The sequence below is a fragment of the Procambarus clarkii genome, chromosome 21 (genome assembly GCF_040958095.1).
Source record: "Procambarus clarkii isolate CNS0578487 chromosome 21, FALCON_Pclarkii_2.0, whole genome shotgun sequence".
Classification (NCBI taxonomy): domain Eukaryota; kingdom Metazoa; phylum Arthropoda; class Malacostraca; order Decapoda; family Cambaridae; genus Procambarus; species Procambarus clarkii.
The window spans coordinates 8897918-8916852 of NC_091170.1; the positions used below are offsets into that span (position 1 = coordinate 8897918).

General features: G+C 41.6%; 1 long non-coding RNA gene across 1 annotated transcript; it reads left to right on the forward strand.

Moving 5' to 3' along the window:
- Positions 1-5714: 5714 nt before the first annotated feature.
- LOC138367013 (uncharacterized) lies at positions 5715-7201 on the forward strand. Its single transcript, XR_011229284.1, has 3 exons — positions 5715-6483; positions 6621-6749; positions 7129-7201. It is a non-coding gene; the product is annotated as an uncharacterized lncRNA (long non-coding RNA).
- The last annotated feature ends 11734 nt before the right edge of the window (positions 7202-18935 follow it).

Consider the following 18935-nt stretch of genomic DNA (forward strand, 5'->3'; position numbering starts at 1 on the left):
CGATTGTCGATTGAGAATGGTCCAGGACGGACCGAAACGTCGTCGGCCCTTCACTTTCTAGTGTGTGGTTTGGTCAACATACTTCAGCCACGTTATTGTGACTCATCGAATGAAAGTAGCACTAGTAATTGCAGTCAGTCAACAATAACACCTGTAGTTGCATTTAGAGATAGCAACAACATTTAGGTAGATTTAAGCAGGTACATTTATAGATGAGGGGATTTATAGTGAAGTTGGTTTGGGGGGATGTAAATATAAGTTTAGGTGAGGTGGGATTGACTTGATATGATTCAAGTTGTGAATGTAATTAGTGGAACGCTTTGAGGAAATATAGAATGAAGATTCGGATGTGGGGGGGGGGGGATGAGTATCACTTTCTGCTTTCAAGCGTCGATATTAAGCTGTGAAGTGTTTTGATGCTGCAGATGCGAGTGAGATGAATGAGATGGGACGCGGATTAATATTGGATGCTGATCACAACCAGTTTACTGCCTTGTATTATATATATTATCCTGTAATATGTATTAGGTAGTTTGTCTATCTTATCTTGAGGTTATCTTGAGATGATTTCGGGGTTTAGTGTCCTCGCGGCCCGGTCCTCGACCAGGCCTCCACCCCCAGGAAGCAGCCCGTGACTGCTGACTAACTCCCTGGTACCTTTTTACTGCTGTGTATCAGGGGCATCAGGGTGAAAGAAACTCCGCCCATTGTTTCTCGCCGGCGCCCGGGATCGAACCCAGGACCACAGGATCACGCGTCCAGTGTGCTGTCCGCTCAGCCACCGGCTCCCTTCCACCGTCCTTCCTCAGCCAGCGTCTAAAAGAAACTTTGGCCTCAACACTGCCAGTTTATAGTCAAGGTAGTATTATATCTGATAATAGTAGAAGCAGGACAGGTAGAAGTAGCAGCAACAGTAGCAGGAGCACACTGCCAGTAGCAGTAGCCAAAGTAGCAGGAGCACTGCCAATAGTGTCTGAAACTCACACAGTCTGAAACTACCTCTGGGGCAAGTTAGTCATACTTCGGTTTGTATGGGAGATTTTCCTGCCCGTATATTCTTTAACCAATTAAAATGTCAACTCTCAGAATATTATGGAAAATTTTCCCCGTTCTCATGATACCGAATGTCTCAGTCCATCGTGATGGAGCAAAACACAACATTTATCTGATTGGCATTGTATTATCTAATTCATATCTGATTGGCATGCTATTGTCTAATAGATATGCCGGAACAACCGTGGACATCTTCAAGAGAACACTAGACTGTTTTCTAAAAGAAGTTCCGGACCAACCGGGCTGTGGTGGGTATGTGGGCCTGCGGGCCGCTCCAAGCAACAGCCTGGTGGACCAAACTCTCACAAGTCAAGCCTTGCCGCCTCGGGCCGGGCTTGGGGAGTAGAAGAACTCCCAGAACCCCATCAACCAGGTATATATGATTGGCATTATCTAATAGATATCTGATTGACATAGTATTATCTAATAGATATCTGATTGACATAGTATTATCTAATAGATATCTGATTGACATAGTATTATCTAATAGATATCTGATTGACATAGTATTATCTAATAGATATCTGATTGACATAGTATTATCTAATAGATATCTGATTGGCTTAGTATTATCTAATAGGTATCTGATTGACATAGTATTATCTAATAGGTATCTGATTGACATAGTATTATCTAATAGATATCTGATTGACATAGTATTATCTAATAGATATCTGCTTGGCATAGTATTATCTAATTAATATCTGATTGACATAGTATTACCTAATAGATATCTGATTGACGTACATGTAGATAGATATCTGAGATATGTGAAGAGAAAACACTACGACTGCTAACAGGAGCCAGAAGTTGTCTGCTGTATAAACAAGACAATAATGGAGTAATTCCATATCAGAAACGTTGATTATTTTCAGTTAAATTGCAATTGATATTCAATTTATATAAGTGATTGACTGGCGATGAGTCACAATAACGTGGCTGAAGTATGTTGACCAGACCACACACTAGAAAGTGACGGGACGACGACGTTTCGGTCCGTCCTGGACCATTCTCAAGTCGATTCTCAAATGACTTGAGAATGGTCCAGGACGAACCGAAACGTCGTCATCCCTTCACTTTCTAGTGTGTGGTCTGGTCAAAATAAATGATTGACTGATTGCCTCTTGTTGATAGATTGTTCTTCAGACGGTAGGAGTCGTTTCGGTGTGACCGATGAACTGCCTTGTTCTCGCTGTTGTGGTGAGTATACTCTCTCGAGTGGCTGCCATGACCCTGGAGGGGCCTCAGAGGCCAGCTCGTGTCGAAACTTTTGTGCCCACTTCCCGTCTATTGTCAGCCCGGGTCCCTGAAATTATCTGTTCTTTGCTGACACTCCAACTGCAGTTGTCTGCTGCTCTGCTGATACTGCAGCCGGGGCAGTATCAAGTTTTAATATTCCCCTACTCCTGACTTTCCTCCTCAGCTCTCTCTTGCCTATTTATTGCCTGTCCCTACCTCCTCATCACAATCGACTTGAGAATGGTCCAGGACGGACCGAAACGTCGTCGTCCCTTCAATTTCTAGTGTGTGGTCTGGTCAACAGTATCAAGTCGCGGAAAACTTCTTAAAGCCTTGCAATACAAAAGCCTGAGGGGTAAGTCTTGAAAAGACTGTGTATCAGGCTTCAAGGGTGGGTTCCTGACTTTTTTTTTTAATTATTGTTATTTCTCCTTCGCTAGTAAAATGTTGGTGGGGGGCCAAGGGTGGTTTTATTGCTTGCTCTGTCGATTAGTTGCCAGTAAAATTGTTATCTTGATTTGATTGCAATGTCTTTGGTATGGAAAGTAAAGCGGGTGATGTTTGAAAATATTTAAGTTCTCTATCTAATTTAGGGGTTAATTTGAGTATAAGGGCGACGGCTGATATTGTCATTGCAATGGCATTCTTTCGTTAACGTCTAGAGGAAGGATCCTTTTCTCACTGCTTTGGCTTAATCCTTTTCGTGGGTATCTAGAAGGACCTTTCTACCGTGAAGTCCATTATGGGCTCACCATAGCCCGTGCTACTTGGAACATTTTGTTCCGAGTTGCTGAATCTAAAACAACAACATTCTATCGTGAAACTTAAAGCTTCACGCTTGTGACAGTGAATGTGTTCACATACGCAAATATAGATCATCAACGTCTCATATTCTGAGTACAATCTTGCGTGTGATGAATATAAATACTGCTACTCCAGCTTTTCACAAAACCCAAAATGACTCACATGAGGGAGATGCATTACTATTTGCCCCTTTCCTTAAATACAACAATACACTACCGCTCTTGACGTTAAAACTCAGCTGCCTCACAAATTTTCAGCCATTTGATGTGCCCTAGGGACTCTAGCATGGGCTAACATGTCAATACTCCATTTTCTATCCCTTGTATTACAGATGGATATACACTGGGTAGGTTTAGATATAGGATTGACCTGGGTAAATACTGGTTTGGCGACTGGAATTCGTTGATTTATGGAACGAATTATCAGCCTATATAATAGACATAGGATCACTGGATTGTTTCAAGCGTAGTTTAAACATATATATGAGTGAATTTTGGATGGATAGAAGTAGAAACTGCGTAGTATGGGCCAATAGGCCTCCTATAGTCCCCCCTTTTTTGGAGGGATATATAATGTATACCATGTATTTAAATCACAAAAAATTAACACGTGATGAACAATGTGATAATGTGTATAGATTGTCACATTGTCAATTAATACAATATATATATATATATATATATATATATATATATATATATATATATATATATATATATATATATATATATATATGTCGTACCTAGTAGCCAGAACGCACTTCTCAGCCTACTATGCAAGGCCTGATTTGCCTAATAAGCCAAGTTTTAATGAATTAATGTTTTTTCGACTACCTAACCTACCTAACCTAACCTAACCTAACTTTTTCGGCTACCTAACCTAACCTAACGTATAATGATAGGTTAGGTTAGGTTAGGTAGGGTTGGTTTGGTTCGGTCATATATCTACGTTAATTTTAACTTCAATAGAAAAAAATTGACCTCATGCATAATGAAATGGGTAGCTTTATCATTTCATAAGAAAAAAATTAAAAAAATATATTAATTCAGTAAAACTTGGCTTATTAGGCAAATCGGGCCTTGCATAGTAGGCTGAAAAGTGCATTCTGGCTACTAGGTACGAAAAGTGCATTCTGGCTATATATATATATATATATATATATATATATATATATATATATATATATATATATATATATATATACGGTTTATTTTTTAGTCTATAAAATTAATACTGATAGTGATTTAAAAGTCGAATGGCGGCCAAAAAAATAGTGGACATAGGTCTCTGCGATTTGCATTGAAAAACGGACTCGTATTGTCTGGCAATATTAAAACAATATTGTCATTATTCCAACATTTCCTCGTAAACCACGGGTCATTCGGTCACCTGCTCTCACGTATTCCAAACGCACTCGGCATTTATGAACGCACTCGGCGTATATGGACGCACTCGGCATATATGATCGCACTCGACTAACGTGAACGCACTCAGCAAGCACAAACACACTCTGGCTGCTAAAACACAAGGTGGCCAAGAGTGAAATGTAGTATACTCTGAATATACCATCTCCTGGGTTAGATATACCCAACTTAAATGTGTTGCAGGGAAACTATCCCCAAATTGTCCAATTTGCTGACCTGAAATTACCCTCGTAATGCACTTAAAATTTAACGTTAAAACAGCGTGATAAATCCCGGTGCAATAGTGAAATAAATAATAAAAAAAAATCCCTGGGAATTTCCTTAAGACTTATTAGCATTTACCTCGATAGATATCAACGATAGATATGAGTAGGTTAGGGTTGTATAGCGTCTGGTTAAGGGAAAACCACTGCAATTCTTACGTTTGTTCAATGGTCTGAAATGAGCTAGCATACATGTACAAACATGTATGAGCTAGCATACATGTACAAACATGTATGAGCTAGCATACATGTACAAACAAATGTATGTTTGCGAAATATTTGTTAATTTAACTCCCAGATATTTCTCCTTGTTTGCATACGATGAGTTGTGGGTTGGAGCATATCCTTTTGTTTGTTATCCTTTTTTAACCTGTAATGCTGTTGTGGACTTTATTTTTACCTTAACTTTGAGCCTTCCCCTTTCTCTTCGTTCACTCGTTAGGAATTGCCAATCATTCTGGTAATCTCCATAGCATGCCATTCTCTCTCTCTCTCTCTCTCTCTCTCTCTCTCTCTCTCTCTCTCTCTCTCTCTCTCTCTCTCTCTCTCTCTCTCTCTCTCTCTCTCTCTCTCTCTCTCATCCTATGCAGGTCACTCATTCCTATTAGATCATCTCCTCGGGACCTCCCATTCGTCATGAGTTAGAAAGTTAATCTATTTTGTCTAAACTAGTTTTTCTTCCCAAGTTCCCCCCTCCCCTCCTTCTCCCCCCTCCCCTCATTCTCCCCCCCCCCTCCCCTCCTTCTCCCCCCTCCCCTCCTTCTCCACTCCTTCCCTCCTTCTCCCCCTTCCTCCCCTCCTCCTCTCTTCCAGTTTTAATATTTTTTCCCCAGTGAATGAGGATAATGATGACTATAATAGTTTGTTGCTTATGTAGTAGGTTTTTTTACGGCCTTTCGTAGATAAATGTCTGGGAACTTTTCTTATTAAGGTGGCGTTATAATTGTTTGGCCGAAAAAATTCGGCCAAACACGAAAAATTTATAAAAATACTACAACGTTCTGGCAACACCGTGGTGCAAACCGTTTAATGTTATGATAATAAATAACGTAATTAGAGCAAATTTTCCAGCCGCAATTGCCCGAAATCTGGTCCTCGCGGCTCGGGTGCGCCGTAGGGTGATGCGTCATACGTTGTAAGCGTCTAGTATTTCGCAATAGAGTGGAGAATATCTTGTTATGCATATACAAATTATAAACACACTCGCTGGCAACTGTCTTCTGTGAGAGGGAGGGGCTATAATCCGATTACTCTGGCTTAGTCACCCTCTCAGTGTCTGTGCCGGCGGTCGCATGCCTGACGCGCTCGCACAGATCGTATTTTCTTGCATATACTGCACAATGGATATAGTATCGGACAAGAAGAAAGCTCTAAAGGCAAGAGCTCTACGCGTTAGCCAAGTAAAGAAGGAGCGTAAAGCCACACTGAGGCAAAACAAGAGTTCCCTTGAGTGAAGAGAGAGGGCAGCCTCCCGCCCCCACAACACACTACCTCGCCTCACACCCAGGCACCCACACCTCCTGTGGCACCTGCCACACCTCTGTGGCACCTGCCACACCTCCTGCTGCACCTGCCACACCACCTGCGGCACCTGCCACACCACCTGCGGCACCTGCCACTCAAGATCTTAGACCTGCAACTCAAGACGTTCTCCCTCTTGATGTTGCAAGATGTTGCATATTTCAGACCAATTATATTAGGTTAGTATGTATTATGTTTTATATCTTGATACTATATCATAAATAATTGTAAATATAAAGCTGCTGTCTTTTTTTTTATTTTTTTTTATTTTTTTTTTTTATTTTTTTTTTAATAATTTTTTTTTTTTTTTTATCAGGCGATCTTCATGGAACTTACACACCTTACTGAAGGAATGCCAATCTACAAGGGTGGTAATTTTGATTGAAATTGGTAGTTCATCAACCTCAGCCAAAGGTGGCTGAACTTTGACCTTCATTTTTTACAGGTAACTAATTTGCAACTATATGGTTGAATAACTTTTTTATTTATTATTCAATTTACATGGAACTTGCACATTATATGTAGAGTCTGTGCCTCTAAAAACTCAAGTTATATATTTCCCCTAAGATCATTTATTGATTTTATATATATTTATAAACATCATTTTGTTGCATAATTTTTTGGGTGAACTTTGAAAATTTGTATTATTGCACTAAATAGGTTTGGGATAATAATGCCACTAGACAACCTTTATTATATAGTATTGTGATAGCTGAGTATCATAGAAATAATATCAGTTGATATTTGTATTTGTTATATCAACTTTAAAACATGTAAAAAAATGGTTAAAAAAAGTTTTTTTTTTTTTCTCCCTCTCTATTTAGGCTGCGATGCTGAAACTTGGACCACTTGCAGCCCTCTTCACGTGTAACACGTCAATAAATTTTCATTGCACTAGAACAACTTTTATGAACCCTAACTATCGCCCCCTTAAGACCAATCAATAGCTCGGTGGATAGAGCTTCGGCCTCTCACGCGTGGGGTCCGCGGTTCGAGTCTCCTAGTGCCCAGGTGAATGGAATCTTCTGTAGGATCCTTATGCTGACTCTGTCTTACTTACCTACTTATTGTTACTTACGTATTACTTACTCTTGCCCTGGGTCTATTGTTACTTGCTTAGATGGTGGTTGTAAATCACTGTCACTATTTTCTACGATTTTCAATCACTTGTGTGTGGTGTCCGCGTGTGCCCATGCGCCTGTGCCCCGACATGTGTGCCCCGGCACGTGTGCCTCTGCACGTGTGCCCCTGCACGTGTGCCCCTGCACGTGTGCCCCTGCACCTGTGTAAATATCTGCCTGGCTGTGCGAATGCTGTCAAAATATCTTTCTCGCCAAAAACTAATTGCTAACCGATACGTCAGAATCGATGTTATGAAATATAATTTACCTTGAAACAAAAGCAAAATGTATTCTATCACAGAGCTGTTTGATGAAATTAATAAAACAAAATTCGTCTGCCAATATAGAGCTAACTGCCCATTGGAAGTGGGGGGGGGGATAATACCCTCTCTAATGACAGGTTAACCAGCCTCGACACGAATAATATTTACTCACATTTAGCCGATAAATCATTAACAATTAACAAAATTAACAATAGACTGTTCCCGAACCAGTTATTTCCCGCCACTCATTATATATTCTTAAGCGCCTCTCGCGCGTAATCATTCACTGGCCTAACAAAGCGAATTATTATTATTCTCGTATAATTACGCACCGTGCGTTCTGGAATACGCTCACGGTACCCACAGAGGATATTATCATCACAGGGGTTCGAACACTCGGCTGTCCGCCGCGTCTGTAACAGAATACATTTGCCTCTTCTGCGGAATTATTTGATATCGTTCACTCGGTCATAGTCGCGATCCGCTTTGAGGCTTTTACACGGGTTGTGAACGGTGAATGTGAGAGGTGTTCTGCCCCTGTTTGACTTCCACTAAGACGGACAGTTGTGTTTGACTTCCGCTAAGACGGACAGTTGTGTTTGACTTCCGCTAAGACGGACAGTTGTGTTTGACTTCCACTAAGACGGACAGTTGTGTTTGACTTCCACTAAGACGAACAGTAGTGTTTGACTTCCACTAAGACGAACAGTTGTGTTTGACTTCCGCTAAGACGGACAGTTGTGTTTGACTTCCGCTAAGACGGACAGTTGTGTTTGACTTCCACTAAGACGAACAGTTGTGTTTGACTTCCACTAAGACGAACAGTTGTGTTTGACTTCCGCTAAGACGGACAGTTGTGTTTGACTTCCGCTAAGACGGACAGTTGTGTTTGACTTCCCCTAAGAGTGAAAGCTCTTTATATATATAAATATATATATATATATATATATATATATATATATATATATATATATATATATATATATATATATATATATATATATATATATATATATATATATATATATTAAGGTTAGTAATTTGCCGGACAGAAGCGAGAAGCTAAAGGTCAAGAAGGGGGAACAATACGACTGTCCAGCCGGCCACTACTGCTCCTGCCAGACCCGTCAAGCCGTTTGGACTTCCCGAGTCTGAGCTTAAAATGGATAAAGACGATGTTTCCTGGCCGGCATCGATGCCATTGCTGGACCGTTTTGTTTATTCCATAATACCAGCGCCTCCTAGACCCAACAGAACAGCTTAGGCAGGGGAGAGGGGGGGGGGATTGAGCAGAGCGGAGAGAGATAAACAGTGAAATAGTGTATTACACTCTTATGTACACTCTTTACTCTGGACTGGACATTAATCTCTGTCCCGTCCAGAGTAAAGTACAGCAGTTACGATGATAAAGCTCTATGCCAGCATGACTACATAACACACGGGTGAGATATGAGGACAGAACAGCAGCTGAGATATGAGGAAGGAGTGCCCAACCACTTCCACCACCAGGGTTCCAACCTACAACATGCCTTGAAGACCCCTCTATTGCCGACATAGTTTAGCCACGTAACAAGCAATTTGACCACGTAGAGAACCTAGCCTCAACCCAACCTGCTATCTTGAGTCGCCACTCTGTACAAAATGCAACTGTTTTGCCTAACCAGATACGTCCTGACCCCAGCAACCCACCTAACCCAGCGATGCCGTCGTATAGAAAACGTCAGTAATACGGTATTTTAATTTTGTGATGGCATGATTAAAGTCTCTTTTTATCATCCAATAGGTATTATATTTTTTCTCTCCCACTTTCTTTCTCTCAGTAAAATCCTTTCTTACCTTGAGGTTACCTTCAGGTGCTTCCGGGGCTTAGCGTCCCCGCGGCCCGGTCGTCGACCAGGCCTCCTGGTTGCTGGACTGATCAACCAGGCTGTTGAACGCGGCTGCTCGCAGCCTGACGTATGAGTCACAGCCTGGTTGATCAGGTATCCTTTGGAGTCTTCAGTACATTATTTTCCCACTATCTTAGTAAAAGCTTATAGATCAATACGTATAAATTCGCTTGTTTAATAACGCACAAAATTTCTGGCTTTTGCATATTAACAACTGAAATAAAATCAAGAATGCTATTCCTCATATAAAGAAGCAATCAGTTAATATTTTTACTTTATTCATAGGCGACTTAAATAACCCCTTTGTTGATTTGGAAAATAATAATAATATAAATATTTTTAATTTATATAAGCACAACACAAAGTCTGGTTACAATATTTACACGCTTAAGCACCAAGTGTCTCTGAGGCAATGGGGATAAAATTGTAGTGGTGATCAAGATCACTTAATGAAAGGTAATTTTTAACAGCTAATCTATCTTCTCAGCTAATTGGTCGCGTGTTGCACGTTATGGTAACAATACGCTACAAATGCAACCTATTGTGAAAAGACCCGGGGGCACATGCAGCTACGTTTTCTATGGCTGGGAGTGGTGGGTTAGGTTGGGGTTGCTTGGGTTCGCACGTTTCTGGTTAGGTTAGTAGGTGGTTAGGTTAGGTTGAGTTAGGTTAGGTTAGTAGGTTAGATTAGTAGATTAGGCTAGGTTAGTAGCTTAGGTTAAGTTAATAGGTTAGGTTAGGTTAGATTGGTTTTTCTCTTCGGGATCAATCATGAGAACATGCATATGCAAGCAGTTAATACTCATACAATATTATATTAACCCGAAATTATATTAAACGGAAAATATATTAAATTAAAATACATTTTGCACTCGAATGATTCTCGTGGTCTGTTCAGCCTCGTAAATATGAGCTTTCATCGTAGATCTTGTGTCTTCTATGCCAGATTTCTCCGAGATTAATAATGGGAAAGACATGCAAATAGGCTAATAATTTGTTTGTTAAGTTACTCGTGTGTGTTTGGCTAGGCATGACGAATACTCGCATGTTGGGTGAACAGAGTAATAGGTTTTAGTAATCGTCTTGAGTTCTTGTTTTGGAGGAGGAGGAAGATGTGGAAGAGGGAACTGTTTTGGAGTGCATAGGGGAATTAGGAAAGCAATGCGGAAGTGGAAGGGCAGAGTATATGAGAGGAAAGGAGAGGAGAAAGAGAATTAGATGGAAAGGGTAATATGAGGATGAGCCAGGAGGGTGAAGAGAGAGAGTAGAAGAAGCCATCTCCTTCCCCTCCCCTTACCCAGTCCTCTCCCTTACCCATCTCCCTCCCTCTGCTTACTCATCCCCCTCCTGTGTACATGGACTTAGGAACATGAGTATTTGAGTGTACGAATATTACAGTATAGGAAGAAATATAATTGTTTATCACCTATAATATGATATAATTTGTAATGTCTAAATACAATACTGCACCTTCACCCTATTATTCTCCTTCCCCATCACCCCAGGTTCGCCCCCTCCCTCTCCCCTCTCTCCCCCCTTCTCACTGATTGATTATTTACCCCAAATCTAAATACATAACTAACTGTTCCACTCCCAGATCTTTCTCACGAATCTCTCCACCTCACCACTGTCGCTCCACCTCATCACTCTCTATCCTCATCACTCTTCATCTCATCACTGCCTCTCGGAGAACCTTCATTTAGCGACACCCGAGAAAACGCCAAAATGAAACCTGAAAATTTCCTTTGAAACTAGTGCTTGAGGCGCCAGAGACGTGTGTGGATCTCCCAGAGGTGGAGTGGGCGCCTCCATTCTTTTTTTGAAGATTAAACTCACATATGAGGAAGAGGGAGGGAGGAAATGAAGGGAGGCTGAGGGAGGGAGAGATGGACGGAAAGGAGAGGGAGAGAGGGAGGGAGAATTGCAGGGGAAATAAACCTCGATTGTGAGGAAAATGGAAAGAGAATGAATGAATGAATGAGAGAAGAATTGGAGGGGGAGATAGAAGAGGAAGGAAGACTGATACGATACATTAAAGGTGGTGGTAAAAGATGACACGACAACCAACTTTATTAGTTTACTGGAACAGAAGACTTATAACGTGGGTTGTTATGCCTGAGGTCACGTGTCAAAACAGAAATAACTACCAGGGCCAACACTGCTCTTTGCACCCCCTCCCCCCCTCCCCTCCCCTCCTCCCTCCTTCTCCCTCCCCTCCCCCTTCTCCCTCCTCTCCCCTTCTCCCTCCTCTCCCCTTCTCCCTCCTCTCCTACCTCCTTGTTTCCAGGCACTATATTGCCTGTTCCAGTTTAATTTAGTTGTACGAGTGACTAGGGAACAGATGAACGATTACAGTAGTGTATGGACTACGTCTGTAGGGTGGGGGGTCCGGATTTCAGTGCAAAAATTTGTTTTGGTGGGTACAGCGACGGCCTGGCTGTTGAGATGATCGGCGTTCGTGCCTCCGATAGTTTAAATACCGCTTGGGTTCGCCTTTGGCTTAAGATCTAGTCAACCCCCTGGGAAGTTAGTTACTAAGTCCACTACAGTAGTTTACAGACCAACCAGCAATTTGGCATTACACATGAAGATTGTCTAGGGCAAAAGTATACTCGGTATATAGTCAGAAATGGGTATAGAAATGGGTATACCCATTGTGGGGCACCATTCCCTCTACATCCCGTCCTCATACACCAGCTCCTTGTCCTCATATATTAACATATTCATGTTGCTGTCTAATTCCCACATTATCCAATTAGTAACAATATGTCCACTGATTCTTACTCTTAGAATTAGATTGTGTGAATGAGACGCCAATACTGCTGCTTAGTCCAACAATACATGTTTCTAAATCAAAATTTCAAAATCAATATTAACATATATAAGGTCAAAGGGCAAGTCTGTGATATTATAGAAAGGAATGTAAGTAATGTCATCATCAATGATATATTTTACAATGACAGCGATCATCATTGAATGGTATTGGTGGATCATCAAATACAATGAGGTGACTATGGAGTTATCAGGTCCCACCCAGTATGAGCTGGCTAAGGTATACCCAAATATAATCAGGTACAAACTATGGGACAGTAAATCAAACAGGAAATGGGGGATTTGATCTACAAATAAAGTGGTTTAATTTTGATCTCCTGGATGAAGTAGCAATTGTTAGCGATATTAGTGATATTAGAATGCATCAGTTGAAGTTGTAACTACCTTTCGGGATTGTTGGGCTTGATGTGACTATGAGAGGGGAGGAAGGGGTATGCTCTGACTATGAGGGAAGGTTGCTGAGCATAGTGGAACTGAAACATATTGGGACTGGAGCATAGTCCCAATATGTCCCTGCATAGAGCAGGGAGCCGGTCGGCCGAGCGGACAGCACGCTGGACTTGTGATCCTGTGGTCCCGGGTTCGATCCCGGGCGCCGGCGAGAAACAATGGGCAGAGTTTCTTTCACCCTATGTCCCTGTTACCTAGCGGTAAAATAGGTACCTAGGTGTTAGTCAGCTGTCACGGGCTGCTTCCTGGGGGTGGAGGCCTGGTCGAGGACCGGGCCGCGGGGACACTAAAGCCCCGAAATCATCTCAAGATCTCAAGATCTAGTCCACGTTTTTAAAGCACACATCATGTCAGAAGCGCGAACCTAAGCTAGTGCATCATTCCTGGGCACCGGAGAACCAGCCTGTGAAGAGAAGAGGTGTGTATACTTTTTTGTGCTGTTCCCCCTCGTCCTCCCCACCATTCCCCACTCCACCATCCCCTCTTCCTTCCCACCATGCCCCACTCCCTTGTCCCTTTGTCTTACACCGGTGTGGCTCCCCGGTATTAATCCGGTTGGTGGCGAAGAGAGTGATTTCGGCCGGGGTTCGAGCCCTGAACAACAAAGTGGGGGGAAGGAAGGTTGGCTTTGCGTCGATTCATATAACTGTTCGCCCCTGTTCACCCAGCAGTAACTGGTGACGAGGTTGGAAAACTGATTAGCAGATTGTGTTCCAGGGTAAAGTAGTAGAGTAAGGCTTACCGTGATCTACAGGAAAGGAAAGCTCTGAGCTTGCTAACAGGAGTCAGAACTCGTCTTCTCACGTAGGGCGACGGTCTCGTTTAAAGCAGGTGTGCGTTCAATCCCCGACCATCCACAAGTGGTTGGACACCAATCCTAATCCTCCACATCCCAAATCCTTATCCTAATCTGTTCCAAGTTCATATAGTCGTGGCACTTTCCCCTCCATGTAACCAATCAGTGTAAACAAAAAATAACAAATATGAAGCGAAAAGGAATGATACAAAAGAGAGAGAGTTTCAGAGACTATTCATGGCTCCAAAAGTCAAGGAGTCTGTCCTGTACAGAGTCTTGGTGTCCCTCGGTTAGAAACCAATAAAAATTCATTGGTTTCTATTGGTTAAACCAATAGAAAACTCATTGGTTTCGCTCCACTTGCAAAAATATAATTCCATTTCCCCTCAGGTAACAGATACGAGCCACAGCAAAGTTGAAAGAATTTCTCTTTTCATTAGACTTGCTACAAATTCCAATTAAGACTTTCCAGCGTTGAAAAGGAAAATAAGATTTTATTTTTCTTGTGAATTTCGCAATAGGGACAATGATTTTTTTTCACTAATACGTTGTTTCTTGGATTATCTTGAGGGAGAATAAATTGTCTTTAGTCACGAAATAGGCTATCTCTAGAGTGATTGTTTCAAGCGTAGGTTAGACATATCTATGAATGAATTTTGTTATATATAAATAGGAGCTGGCTCGTATGGGCCAATAGGACCTCTACAATATCAATTTTTTTATATTAACATAAAAATAAATTACAGAAGGCCTATATTGGCACATACGAGTTTATTTCTCAATATCCACCCAAACTCGTTCATATACATGTTTAGCCTACGCTTGAAACAATGTTATTACGAAATAAATCTCTGGGGGGGAATGTAGACACTTTCCAAACACTAACTTAAAAATTGTATCAACTGACTTACATAATAAATTATAAATGACAAATCTTACATCATAAACTGTAGATACAGTTTACAGCTCATTAGAAATTTGAGCTCCAGTACAAGCCTTACAATTATCTTGCAATAATAGACTAGTAATGAGTCTACAGTAAACAATAAGTGCTGCTCTACCAGCTGTAAACTGATGTAGTCAGTATAACAGATTTTTTATGTTTTTTTTAATTTGTGCTTAAAAACGAAAGAATTAAGAAATCATAAAATGCCAAACTTGGGATCGACAGTTTGGATGACTTGTTGAGGGCTGATGGAAGTTAATGCTGTTTTTAAAAGTACAATACAATGTTTCAGGATTTTCTTGAGAAGAGTTTACCGGAGGCCCTTGGCCCAAACTTGGCACCTTAGATTGTGCAAGATTTCTTACGCATTAAATAATGATTTTGTAAGATTCTTCCTTGATTATCTCTGGGAGGGGAGGACACGAGGTGTGTGCATGGACCAATATGAATGAGACGACAGGAAGTGCGTTAAAAAGACGATATGAGAGGCCAAATACGTCAAAAAGTAAACAATAAATGGAAAAGAAAACACACTAAAAAAATTTGTTAATTGTACTTCAGCTCCTGGGCTCCATACTTTACGACCGTCTTGTTGCCTGAATGACATTGATGCAACAAGGAATTAACGCTATCATGCATACTCTTAAGCCTATTGAAGGAGTGAGGGGCTAAATTAACTACTAGTAAATATTCATGTGTGTCCGGCCTGCCATAGACCTAAGGGCCGCGCACGATTATCCCTGTTTATTTATAAATATTTATATAATATATACCAGGATTCGAACCCGCGCCAGCTAGGATCACCCCCATTGGTTACTGTATTCTTTACGTCAAGGGGGGATACTGGGCAGCCAGGGTAAGGCCTCAACAGAGGCGCTGATCATTCTATTCCCATTTCAACCAATTACTGTAATGGGCGCGCCACACGCGGTCTCCAATTACTATATATAATAGGCAGCCAAATTATCACCACGTGACCCCCCCCCCCCCTCCCCTCCCCGTAAAGGACTTCACAGCCACGTTTAAAATGAAGCAATATTTCGAACTTATTTCATGAATAAACGTAGCAACTGACGACGTATTGACGTATGGAAATTCAATCACAAATGTAAATTTTCCACCACACACACACACACACACACACACACACACACACACACACACACACACACACACACACACTGTTTTAACGAGGAGTTCCCTCCAGCCTCATAGCCAGACTCGGTCTCGCTGGAAATAACTCGTAATAGCACAGAATTGTTCGCTGTTCTGTTCACTCCTAAGATCAAAGCTCAGAAATACCAATAACATCCATCATAACGTCTAAACATTGTCTGTCTATCTAGTGTTGAGCTGCGGGGAATCCTAGTGAGGAAAATTAAAATTCCCAACTTTTTTTTCTTAATCATACTGTGTACCTTAATAATACTGTTAATCATACTGTGTACCTTCATTACACACAGAAATCACAATTGCGTGATGCATCAAATAAACATTCATATGTCTGAGCTGTCTGAGTCAATTAAGGCAGCGTCTGGGATGCTCTCGGACGTAGGTTCGAATCCTCGTCACGGCCCTTGTGGAATTGTTCACTGTGTACCTACTGTACCTTGTTGAGTAAGTAGTGATTTTTTTTCTTTCTCTTGAGGACTTGTTCTGTGTGACTTGTTCCCAGCATTCATTTAAATACGAAAACTTGCCAGGATACGAAACCTTACGAGAGAGAGAGAGAGAGAGAGAGAGAGAGAGAGAGAGAGAGAGAGAGAGAGAGAGAGAGAGAGAGAGAGAGAGAGAGTGAGAGAGAGAGACAATTTATTTATCTGAGGACAATGTCGTGTATATGGAAGATCGTAAAGTGTAGTAAAAGTGAAGGAGGAAGCTAAGAAGATGTTTAAGAGTCGTTCAAACCCCTTCTTTGTTGATATAAATTACCAGGAAACGTTGGAATCTTAAGTGAGCAAGTCAGGATAACAAGTTTATGAGGGGAGAGGGGGGGGTTGAAGCAGTATATTAAGTGTGTGTGTGTGTGCGTGTGTGTGTGTGTGTGTGTGTGTGTGTGTGTGTGTGTGTGTGTGTGTGTGTGTGTGTGTGTGTGTGTGTGTGTGTGTGTGTGTGTGTCTGTGTCTGTGTGTGTGTCTGTGTGTCCCGTGCATCTTCCTATAAATTCCAATTAAGAGTTTTCAATCGCGGGGCAAAAATAAAACACATTTTTTTTACAACGTTCGAACTTTGCCACAAAGTGGAACTTAGGATCGTCATTTTGGATGACTTGTTGAGTGCTGATGGAAGTTACTGTTGTTTTTAAAAGTACAATACAATGTTTCAGGATTTTCTTGAGAAGAGTTTAGAAAGAGAGAGTCCCGTTTCATCACCTGGAGCTGCAGTGACCTCTTGAGGAGTGACGAAGAGCTGATGTTAGTTAACAGAATTTTTAGAATTCCTGTGTCAATCCTGTGTAAACCCTGTGTAAATCCTGTATCAATCCTGTGAGATTTGTCACTGCGACCCAGTTTGTGGCAAACAGATTTGATGTATATCACAGGAAACCTGAGAAGAATATTCATTTCGGTTCCTGTATTACTACTGTATTTTGGAGAGTTTTCTGTAACCCCCCAACTCACTCACTCTCTCTCTCTCTCTCTCTCTCTCTCTCTCTCTCTCTCTCTCTCTCTCTCCCTCCCCCCCTCTCTCTCTCTCTCTCTCTCTCTCTCTTTCTCTCTCTCTCTCTCCGTTGATGGGGTGTAGGTCTATTGCAGGCGTATTCCTTCCTTTCCTAGGCCAGTAGGCCTACTTTCATGTATTTATTTCAACAAACACCTTTTTTGTGGGGCCTAGTGGCTTGTTCTGTGCACTGATTTGTACCTTACTTGAACATTGAAGAGACAGATAGATATGAAGAGACGTATAGATTCCTCTCAGTCATTAGGGAAAGGCAGTATTGTTCAGGTGGAAGACAGTTCAACACGTCAGACAATGGGTCAGCCAATTAGCTATCAGCGAGTGGACACCTGACCCTTGTCTGTCTGTCTGTCTATCTGTCTGTCTGTTTGTCTGTCTGTCTGTCTGTCTGTCTCTCTCACTCACTCTCTCTCTCTCTCTCTCTCTCTCTCTCTCTCTCTCTCTCTCTCTCTCTCTCTCTCTCTCTCTCTCTCTCTCTCTCTCTTTCTCCCTCCTCACCTCAACACCACTACTATTAACTGTACCACCACTATCACTACTACCACTATTCTTATCAGTACCACCACTATCACTACTACCACTATTCTTATCAGTACCACCACTATTACTACTACCACTATTCTTATCAGTTTCACCACTATCACTACTACCACTATTCTCATCAGTTCCACCACTGTCACTACTACCACTATTCTCATCAGTTCCACCACTATCACTACTTCCACTATTCTTTTCTTATCAGTTCCACCACTATCGCTACTACCACTATTCTCAGCAGTTCCACCACTATCACTACTTCCACAATTCTTATCAGTTCCACCACTATCACTACTTCCACTATTCTTATCAGTTCCACCACTATTCTCATCAGTTCCACCACTATCGCTACTACCACTATTCTCAGCAGTTCCACCACTATCACTACTTCCACTATTCTTATCAGTTCCACCACAATTCTTATCAGTTTCACCACTACCTCTATTTTTATCAGCTGTAAGAATAGTAAAAAGGTAGGAGCTGAGATAAAGATTCGAACTCGCTCACTTGGTACTCCCCCAAGCACACGCCCTAAACCACTACACCATTACATGTTCACAAACCAATACCACCTGGGATTCCACTGAATCCTCTAGGGATCCTGAGGCTTCCATCTGAAGCCCAATCAGGGTTTCACGCTTTGCCTCCATGCTCTCTGGCTCTATGGACCACTGTTTTTTTTTTATCATGTCATGGTGTGGTGGTTTAGGGCGTGTGCTTGAGGGGGGAGTAGTATGCGGAGAGCGTTTTCGAATCCTTCTCATGGCTCCTATTGATTTTCTCACTAATATCTCTACCACTACTATTATCAGTACTACCATCACCACCACCACCACTACACCACCACCACCACCACTACACCACCACTACACCACACCACCACCACTACAACACCACTACTCTACACCACCACCACCACTACACCACACCAACACCACTACACCACCACTACATCACCACCTGTGGGAACCAACCTGTGAGATTTATATTTATTTAATTTATATGAATTTATATAGAATTTATATTTACGTTAATTTGTATACTTTGATAGCAATTTGTATGATGTTAAGTGGACTGTATTTCTGCAATAATCTCACAAATCGATCCTCTACACATTA